Raw genomic sequence first — 10,003 nt, 5'->3', positions numbered from 1 at the left:
CTCGGCGAGTCTGTTCTTGGACTCAACGAGTCAGAACACAAAACCCCAACCTCTTTTGGTTAAGACTTAGATCAGTGAGTTGAGTGGTGACTCAGTGAGTTGGACATGATAGGACTCAGAGATTGTTGAACTCGACGAGTCATGGGGTGACTCGGCGAGTCGAGTTGTGATATAAGAGTTTTCTGAAGTTGGGGACTCGGGGAGTCAACGGGTTGACTCGGCGAGTAGGGTCAATCAGGAAAGTTGACTTCGGCCAGGACCTTGACTTTGACCAGTTTGACCTTCAAGGGTATTATGGTAATTTGGATATTTACGTCAATGGATCATTGATGGCTATAGGTGTTGGAGTTTGAGGCAGTGCTTCGGGATTGTGCTTTCGTGGTTCGGCTCGGCAGTTGCAAGGTGAGTTATCCTCACTATACCCAAGGGTCTAAGGCACCAAGGCCGGCCCTTTGATTTGTTATTTGAGTTAGTTGCTGCTGTGTTATGTTAGTTGGCATCCTGGTAGATAGGATGGTTATATGATGGTATGCTCTGTTAGATCGGTATTCTGGTAGATTGGATGTCGCTATGCTTAGTGACCGGTAGTTGGTCTGACTGTCTGTATGCTGGTAGGAGATTACCTGTTATATGTGCACGTGTTGAGTAGTAGTAGAGGGTATTCCATCCCGGTAGGATGATAGGGCCCTAGCATGTTGTCTTGTAGACTGTTATATGGTTATTTGATAGGTGTACATGTTTGCTAGTATGTGGGCATTCGAACCCGATGGTTGAGGGCCAGGAGTATTCCATCCCGGTAGGATGATTGGACTCATAGTAGGTGGGCATTCCAACCCGATGGTTGAGGGCCTGGGGTATTCCATCCTGAGGGATGATCGGACCCATAGTAGTTATTGTATGTACAGTAGGTGGGCATTCCAACCCGATGGTTGTGGGCCAGGAGTATTCCATCCCGGTAGGATGATTGGACTCATAGTAGGTGGGCATTCCAACCCGATGGTTGAGGGCCTGGGGTATTCCATCCTGAGGGATGATTGGACCCATAGTAGTTTTTGTATGTATAGGTGGGTGGGCATTCCAACCTGATGGTTGTGGGTCGAGAGTATTCGATCCCGAGGATGATTGGACTCGTAGTATGTTGGCATTCCAACCCGATGGTTGAGGGCCTGGGGTATTCCAACCTGACGGTTGATTGGACCCATAGTATGTTGTTCATGGTTGTATGTGTATGGTTATATGTGTTTGGGTATTTTGGGGGAACTCACTAAGCTTTCAAGCTTACGGTTTTTAGTTTATTGTTTCAGGTTCATCAGGTGATCGTGGCAAGGCAAAAGCGTGATCGTACCGCTCCTCATATATCATGATTTTGTGATTTGGTTCTGGGGATACTCTGATGTTTAAACTATTTTGAAAACAAGTTGTATTAACTTAATGGTTTTTGAATGGGTTAAAATGTTTTAAATTGGCTTGAATTTTATGGGTGTTACATGTTCATCAAGAAGACGGATCCTTTAGAATGTGAATCAAAAACCGATACCCACTCCCTCGGACTGACGACCTATTTGACCAGCCCCAAAGAGCTAGTTGCTTCTCCAAAATAGATCTAAGAACCGGTTATCATCAGCTCCGAGTCCGAGAAGTGGACATTCCAATAACTGCTTTCTGAACTCGTCGCGACCATTTCAAATTCGTTGTGATACCCTTCGCTCTAACGAATGCTCCCACAGTATTCATAAACCCTATGAACCGAGTCTTCCCAACCATTCCTAGTCATCCTTTTTAATTATTTTCATCGATAACATACTCATCTGCTCACGAAGCAAGAACAAAACACTGTCAACATCTACGACCAACCTTGAAAGCATCAAAGCCGGAGAATATCGCGAAGAAAGCACTACATGGATGGATAAAACTCTCGAAGTCAAAGGACGAAGCTTATTGTTGTAAGAGTTGAGTTGGGCGTTATCTGGGTGATCGTCGATAGGTTAACCCAATCTGCCCATTTCCTACTAATACAGAAATCAAACAAGACGGAAAGATTAGCTGGGATCTATATCAAGGAGATCGTAAGACTCCATGAAATATCAGTATCTACTATCTCGAATCGAGATAACGGGATTACTTCAAGGCTTTGACAGTTACTTCAGAAGGCTATGGGAAAATAGCTAGATATGAGCTTTGCTTACCACCCTCAAACCAATAGCCAAAGCGAATGGACTATTCAACCACTCGTAGTCATGCTCCGAGCCTGGGTGTTTGAATTCAGCAAGTCATGGGATACCCGGTTGCCCTTGATTGAATTCTCACGTAATAACAGCTATCTCACGAGCATCAAGGATGCTCTTTTCGAGGCTCTTTATGGTCGTAAATACAGATCACTCGCCAGTACTCTCACGGGACCAGAAACTATTCACGAAACGACAGAGAAGATAATCCAAAATCAGAACTCGACTTCAAGCATCACGAGACAGACAGAAGAGTTATGCTGACAAATGACGAAAACCTCTGGAATTCCAAGTTGGAGGTCGGGTACTATTGAAAGTCTTTCCCTGGAAAGGAATGATTCGCTTTAGGAAACAGGGAAAACTGAACCCGCGATACATTGGACCGTTCGAGATTCTTGCCCGGATTGGTCCAATGGCTTATAGGCTGCAGCTACCTTCGGAGCTCAGCAACGTACACCCCGTGTTCCACGCCCCGAGTTTGAAGAAGTGCTTATCAGATGAAACTCTTGTCATCCCTTTAGAAGAGATCGAAATATACAAGAATCTCCTGTTCGTCGAGGAACCGGTGGAGATAGTGGATAAAGAAGTGAAGCATACGAAGCGGAGCCGCATTCCAATTGTGAAGGTTCAATGGAACGCAAAGCATGGACTGGAATTCACATGGGAACGCGAAGACCAGATGAAGCAGAAGTACCCTCACCTATTCCCTCATTCATGATCCTACCTTTCGAAAGAATTTCGGGACGAAATTCCCTCTAACGGGGGGATGATGTCACAATTGGCATTTTTGCTAGGAAAATCTATTCTCATGAAACCATCATCTATTGTAAGGCTTGTACTCTAAGTGAATCCTACACTCTATGCTCGTTCAAATACATCTCATATGGGCAAGTAAGGGTTGGAAACCCTAGAAATCCCGGATCAAGTTCAATATGGACTAGGATTCTTTTATTGGGCCTAAGGGACCAATAAATCACCAATTCATCAAATCTATAACATTTTGGACCATTTGGGCCTAGAATGATTCATTCTAGCCCTAATGGGCCTTATTGGGCCGTAACAACTCCAATTAACCTTAATGGACGTTAGAAACCATTCTTTTATACAATTGGGCCGTGCGATACACTTAAGGGCCCAATGGGCCGAAACATATTTATTGGGCTTCACCAAAATCGAGCAAAGCCAAGATTGGGCCAAACTAATTCAATTTAATCCATCTTAAGCCCAATTATCGGCCCAATGAGGAAAAGAAAAGAGATTAATGAAGGATTCTCTTAAACATGACACCTAAGTATTATATGACGGTAATCTATGCATTACCTCTCATATCTCCATGCCAAACCCTTCATGTAATGACCAATGATCCTACTTCTCCCATTCTCCTTAAATCTCGGCTATGAGATCCAAAAATCATCACCACACTCATCCTTGTATACAAAAATCTATTAAAGAAGCTCCCAAGAACTCCTACATTTTCCTCTAAATTTTCGAGCTTTGTGGGTGCTTTCAAGAGGATTCTTCATCAATATCACCATCTTTGGTAAGTTTTTGCTTAGATCTATGATTTAACTTCTTGATCTCTTTAAAAAAAATCCCTTCTTAACTCATGCCATTTCGTGATCTTGCTTCTTAGAACCCTCTAAGTTCGAAAACTTCTTCAAGGGACTTGCTAGGGCCGAGATCTTCACCTTATTCTTCATCAAAACCGAAAACTTCAAAGCCAAGTGAGTTCATACCCCCTTGTTTTCGGTTTTTACTTTGTTTTGGGGGAGAATACAAGTTGTGTTGTGTAGATCTATGTGTGTATGCATGAATATGTGTGTTTTTCATGATTTATTTGGTGGTTATGTGTTATTTACTTCATAAATCTAAAAATATGTTAAGAATATTAAGTTTATCACTTGGATCTACATGAAAACCTTGCGAAAAGTATGTGTTATCACATATAATACATGTAAACTAGTAGATCTGGGATTTATACACTCAAAATAGTAAAAATGAGTGTTGTGTTCCAAGATCTATAAACTTAACTCAAAAATTCAGCCTTTCACAGGAAAATTTTGGCCCAATCTCGAACTGTTTTGACCACCTAAATGATAATAATTTTCAAAACTGTTTTACATACAAAACGTTCAGGTTTCTACCTTTAAAATGACTACTCTCACGTTTTCATACGATTTTTCTACAATTTTTGGCGAATTTTACAAAACTGCCTATCAGATTTGAAATAATTTGGGACCAGCCTGTGAAGGTGAGCAATTTCACACTTGTTAGAAGCCATTAAAAATTATGAGAAAAATGGTGAACAAAGTAGACAAAATTTCCAAACTTCCAAAATTTACGGATCCAAATTTAGACTTACGATGATTTTTCTACAAATTTTCCAACAACTAGGTCAGAAAAGCCCAAAACCAGAAAAATGTGTGTTTTCACAAAAATTAAGCCAAAAATGATATTTTTGACAAAAATGGGTTTAAAACGTTATTTTTACCACAAACTAGTCATCAACACAAGTTTTGAACAAAATGGAGACTATAGTGTTATTCTAACAAAATTTGGGCTTTAATTGTAAATTTTTGGCTTACTTGGCCAAGAACGTCATTTTTACAAAAAGTGGGATTTTATGCTATTTTAGTGAATACTTGAACCAAAACCAACGATAAACTAACAAACGGATTAATTTGATCATTTTCTAGGTTATTGGGCCTTAGTGGCCCATTTTTATGTGTGATAGGTCCTGTATACTATTTATATGTTTATTGGGCCTCATTGACCCATTAGCATGTGCGACGGACCTTGGATACTATTTGTGTGGTATTTGGGCCTGTAAATACCTTACACGTGAAATGGGCCTTAGTTGTCCTTTCATATATATTTCGGGCCCATGTTATATAATCTCATTCCAATTGGGCCTTGAAATGATTTACATGTTTAGCGATGCCTTAGTGGTTCACTTACAAGGTTCATTGGGCCTGGAATGAGTTTATACTTTTCTTCGTGGAAATTCGATTAAGGATCTAGTGAGTTTTGTCGGTTGGCACCTATTAAGTGTACGATCGTAGCTTGTAGTTATAACCAGAGTCTTTTGGAGGGAGAGCGGGGATTTGTGTATAGATCTATACGGGGATGACACCCCACACCTGAGCTGTTCGCTACAGTTAGACTAACTCAGTCTAGGGTGACGAAAACCTTATAATCAAAACTGGCGTCCAACAACGCCAAGACAGGCGAAATTGTCTTTATTTAGTATGGTTATGACGGCTCACTTAGAGGAATTAACGTTATGAAGTTTACGGAAGACCATTCTCTTTTCTTTTGGATTACTCGGAAACATACTCTCACTGGTACTCAACCTCGGGGGTTGGTATGGCAGCTTTCTCTTTTACAGACAACATCGGGTTGTCTGGGAACATTCTCTATACATGCTCTTTACATTCTCTCTACATTCTCTTTACCCTTTTAGTCAAATAAACAATAACATACATGCATTAATACAAGATCTGACACAAACATACTAAACAGTTTTCAGAAAATATAGGATTTTCTGGTGGTTTCAAAGTTATACAAATCATTTTCACAAACATGCTTATGAACTCACCAACATTTTTATGTTGACCTTTTTAAATTAACTTGTATTCTCAGGAAACCGTTGAAGCAGGATGAACGAAACAAACTAATGAATATTGTGTTATATTTTGTTTCATCATACTCTGACTATTTTGGCATGTAATATTCAAATACAATACTCGATGTAAACAATGAATGTTGTTATATTACATGTGTGATGATGATGATGTTATGTTTCAATTATATACTCTGTAATGATACTACAATGTTGAAAGTCACATCAAGCCCCCGGACGTTTCCGCCGTCTGGTTCGGGGGTGTGACAGATAGTAAGGGTGAACCCACCTGGAAAAGATTCATTTATGGTGTACGGGGACAAACGCAAATTAAATTCTGGAATCATCTCCCTGATGAAAGCCAGAAAATGTTTGTCCAAGGGATGTGCATCATACTTGGCATTCGTAATCGATGCTAAGAAGGAAAAGAAAGAGGTGCAGAATATACCGGTTGTGTGTGATTATCCATAAGTCTTTCCCGAAGATCTTCCCGGATTACCACCTGATAGACAAGTGGAGTTTCGGATAGACTTGTTACCAGGTACAACACCGATAGCAAAGGCACTTTACCGATTAGCACCGACGGAGATGAAGGAACTTATGACGCAACTTCAGGAGCTGTTGGACAATGGTTTCATTCGACCTAGTTCATCACCCTGGGGAGCTCCGGTGTTATTCGTGAAGAAGAAGGACGGAAGCATGAGAATGTATATAGACTACCGAGAGCTGAACAAGGCAACGGTGAAGAACAAGTATCCATTGTCGAGGATTGATGACCTATTCGACCAGCTGCAAGGTTCGAGCTATTTCTTAAAGATCGATCTTAGGTCAGGATATCATCAGCTGAAAGTGAGAGAGTAGGATATCGAGAAGACTGCATTCAGAACAAGATATGGACACTATGAGTTCTTGGTTATGTCGTTTGGACTAACCAATACTCCAGCAACATTCATGGATTTGATGAACAGGGTTTGTAAACAATTCCTCGATAAATCCGTGATAGTGTTCATCGACGACATTCTGATTTACTCAAGAAGCCAGGAGGAGCATGGCAAGCATCTACGAGAAGTGTTGGAAGTGTTAAAGAAGGAGAAGCTTTACGCTAAGTTCTCCAAGTGTGATTTTTGGATCCGAGAAGTCCAATTCTTGGGTCATGTGGTTAACCAGGAGGGAATAATGGTTGACCCAGCAAAAATCGAAGCTGTAATGAAGTGGGAACATCCAAAGAGTCCCACAGAGATTCGAAGCTTTCTTGGATTAGCTGGATATTACCGACGATTTATCCAAGGCTTTTCTTCGATAGCTGCTCCATTGAGAGCGTTGACCCACAAAGGAGCTACATATTCATGGAGTGAGAAACACGATGAGGCATTCGAGAAGCTAAAGAAGAAGTTATGTGAAGCACCGATTCTTTCTCTACCCGATGGAGTCGAAGACTTCACAGTCTACAGTGACGCATCTGGAGTCGGGTTGGGTTGTGTTCTGACCCAAAGAGAAAAGGTGATAGCATATGCCTCTCGACAATTGAAAGAGCATGAAAAGAACTACCCCACTCATGATTTGGAGTTGGCAGGGGTAGTATTTGCCTTGAAGATATGGAGGCATTACCTCTATGGCACGAAGTGCAAACTTTTCACTGATCATAAGAGTCTCCAGTATCTCTTTAATCAGAAGGAGTTGAATATGAGGCAACGACGTTGGCTGGAATTACTCAAGGACTACGACTGTGAGATACTTTACCACCCTGGTAAAGCAAATGTTGTCACTGACGCTCTCAGTCGAAAAGTCAATATTGAAAGGAAAAGGCCAAGATCATTGAGAATTGAAGTCGTCTCGATGATTGTGGAAAGTATCAAGAAAGCTCAAGAAGAAGCTTCAGAAAAGAATGACCGAAAAGAAGAACGTTTGGGAAAGACGTTGGTATTTGGTACAAACCGTCAAGGACTGAAGGTATTCCAAGATCGGATTTGGGTACCTAAGACGGGAGGAATAAGAGATCATCTGATGGAAGAAGCTCACAAGACCATGTACTCGATTCATTCCGGTAGCACTAAAATGTATAGGGACCTAAAACCCTACTACTGGTGGCCGACGATGAAGCTCGATGTTGCGAAGTATGTGGCCGAGTGTGTGACATGTGCAAGAGTTAAGGCACAACATCAGAAACCGTATGGGAGTTTAGAACCTTTACCTATACCCAAGGGTAAATGGGAAGACATCACCATGGATTTTGTGACTAAACTACCCAGGATGAAGAACGGTCACGACATGATTTGGGTAGTCGTGGATCGTTTCACAAAGAGTGCACACTTCATAGCTGCCAACGAAAGGTGGTCTATGGATAAGCTTGCAAATGCTTACGTGAAGGAAATTGTGAGACTTCACGGTGTTCCTCTAACGATTCTATCCGATCGTGATAGTCGTTTCACGTCACGATTTTGGAGGAGTCTACAAGAGGAACTGGGTACGAAGTTGTGTCTGAGTACAGCTTACCATCCGCAGACTGATGGTCAGAGCGAAAGAACGATTCAAACGCTTGAAGATATGCTGAGAGCATGTACCCTTGAGTTCCAAGGTAACTGGGATGAGCACTTACCTTTGGTAGAGTTTTCCTACAACAATAGTTTCCACTCGAGAATCAAGATGGCACCCTATCAAGCCTTGTACAGACAGAAGTGTCGTACGCCGTCTTGTTGGCTTGAGGCTGGAGAGAAGTAGTTTATGGGCCCCAAGATAGTCCATGAGACTGCTGAAAAGTTGAAGGTGATTAGGGAAAGAATGTTAGCAGCTCAGGATCGTTAGAAGAGGTATGCGGACAAGAAAAGACAACCGATGACCTTCGAAGTTGAGGATTCGGTTTTGCTTAAAGTCTCGGGGCTAAGCATTTTTAGACGATGTAATAGTCTAGGTCAACTATTGTAACTCTTTTTGATGTAATAAAGATGAAATATTTGAGTATTATGTGAATTATGTGAATTTATATGCTTATTATTTATTTATAAATGTATAATAAATAAGGAATAAAAATAAGCGTCAAAATTAAAGTGTGAGATAAACCCGATATCTTTACATAAAGTGATAGTGGTCGAAACAAGGATTCCGTAGATATAAAGAACACCGAAATCCGAGTTATAACGAAGAAGTTATGACCCGTTGAAGTTTCACGACGGAACCGACACGATACCGGGAAGCGTAAATAGTGAATTTACGATAGAGCGAGTTTTAGCCTTAGCAATCTAAACAAAAGTCGTAGAATACGTTAAACCGAGAGCGTCCATAAAAAGAACGCCCAAATCTGACTTCGTATGAAGACGTTATGATTTTTCGAAGTTTCGACTTAGCAGTGTACAACCCAAATTTCGAATATTAGATCAAGTGGTATTTAGCCAACACAACCTAAACGAGAACCGAAGATCTCGTTAATAGTAGCGTAACGATAAAAAGACAGACGAAAACGGACGTCGGATGAAGAAGTTATGAATTTTTAACGGACCAATCCTGTCCCGGCCTGTTAAAAATATAAATTTAAAATAAAGTCAAAATTAGCCGATGGAGTCTAAACGAAAGTTGTAGATTACGTTCCCGCCTACGCGTGGATATAAAGAACATCGAAAATGGAGCTCGTATGTGAAAGATACGAATTTTTAAAGTTTAGACTCGAATTTGCAAAGCCTGTTGCTCGATTGATGACGTGGCAAGATCACAACCGTCGCTTGCGGCCCACGGTCTCGCTTCGGATGAAGGACACGTCACCCCTCGCTTACGCCCCGCGTCCGAAGTTGGGTACGCCCAGCGTACCTTTAGCCTTATCTCTTCCGAGTCCGAGTGCGAGCCAGCTGTATGCGAGCTGGCACCCCTATCCGAAGTTACGCCCCGTGTAACCTGCTGAACGCGCAGCGTAGGTCCGAAGCCAGCAGCCTATAAATAGCTGCGAGATTTCTCGGATTTTTCACACCATTCTCCTTCTCTCTCTAAACTACTTTCTCACTCTAAGGGTTTTAACCCTCCTAAACCCTAGGGAACCCCCTAGCACCCGAAGGAAGCCCCGAGGCTCCCGGAGTCCTGAGAAAAAGGATCTTTCGGTTCGGAAACGCTGCTCCAAGCAAAGCCCGGTTTTCTTTACAATCCGTTGTAAGTGAGCTACGCCTATGAAATT

This window comes from Lactuca virosa, chromosome 9 (genome assembly GCF_052849685.1).
Source record: "Lactuca virosa cultivar CGN04683 chromosome 9, Lactuca_virosa_CGN04683_v6, whole genome shotgun sequence".
In the NCBI taxonomy this organism is placed as follows: Eukaryota; Viridiplantae; Streptophyta; class Magnoliopsida; order Asterales; family Asteraceae; genus Lactuca; species Lactuca virosa.
Note: the sequence above shows the minus strand (reverse complement) of the source record.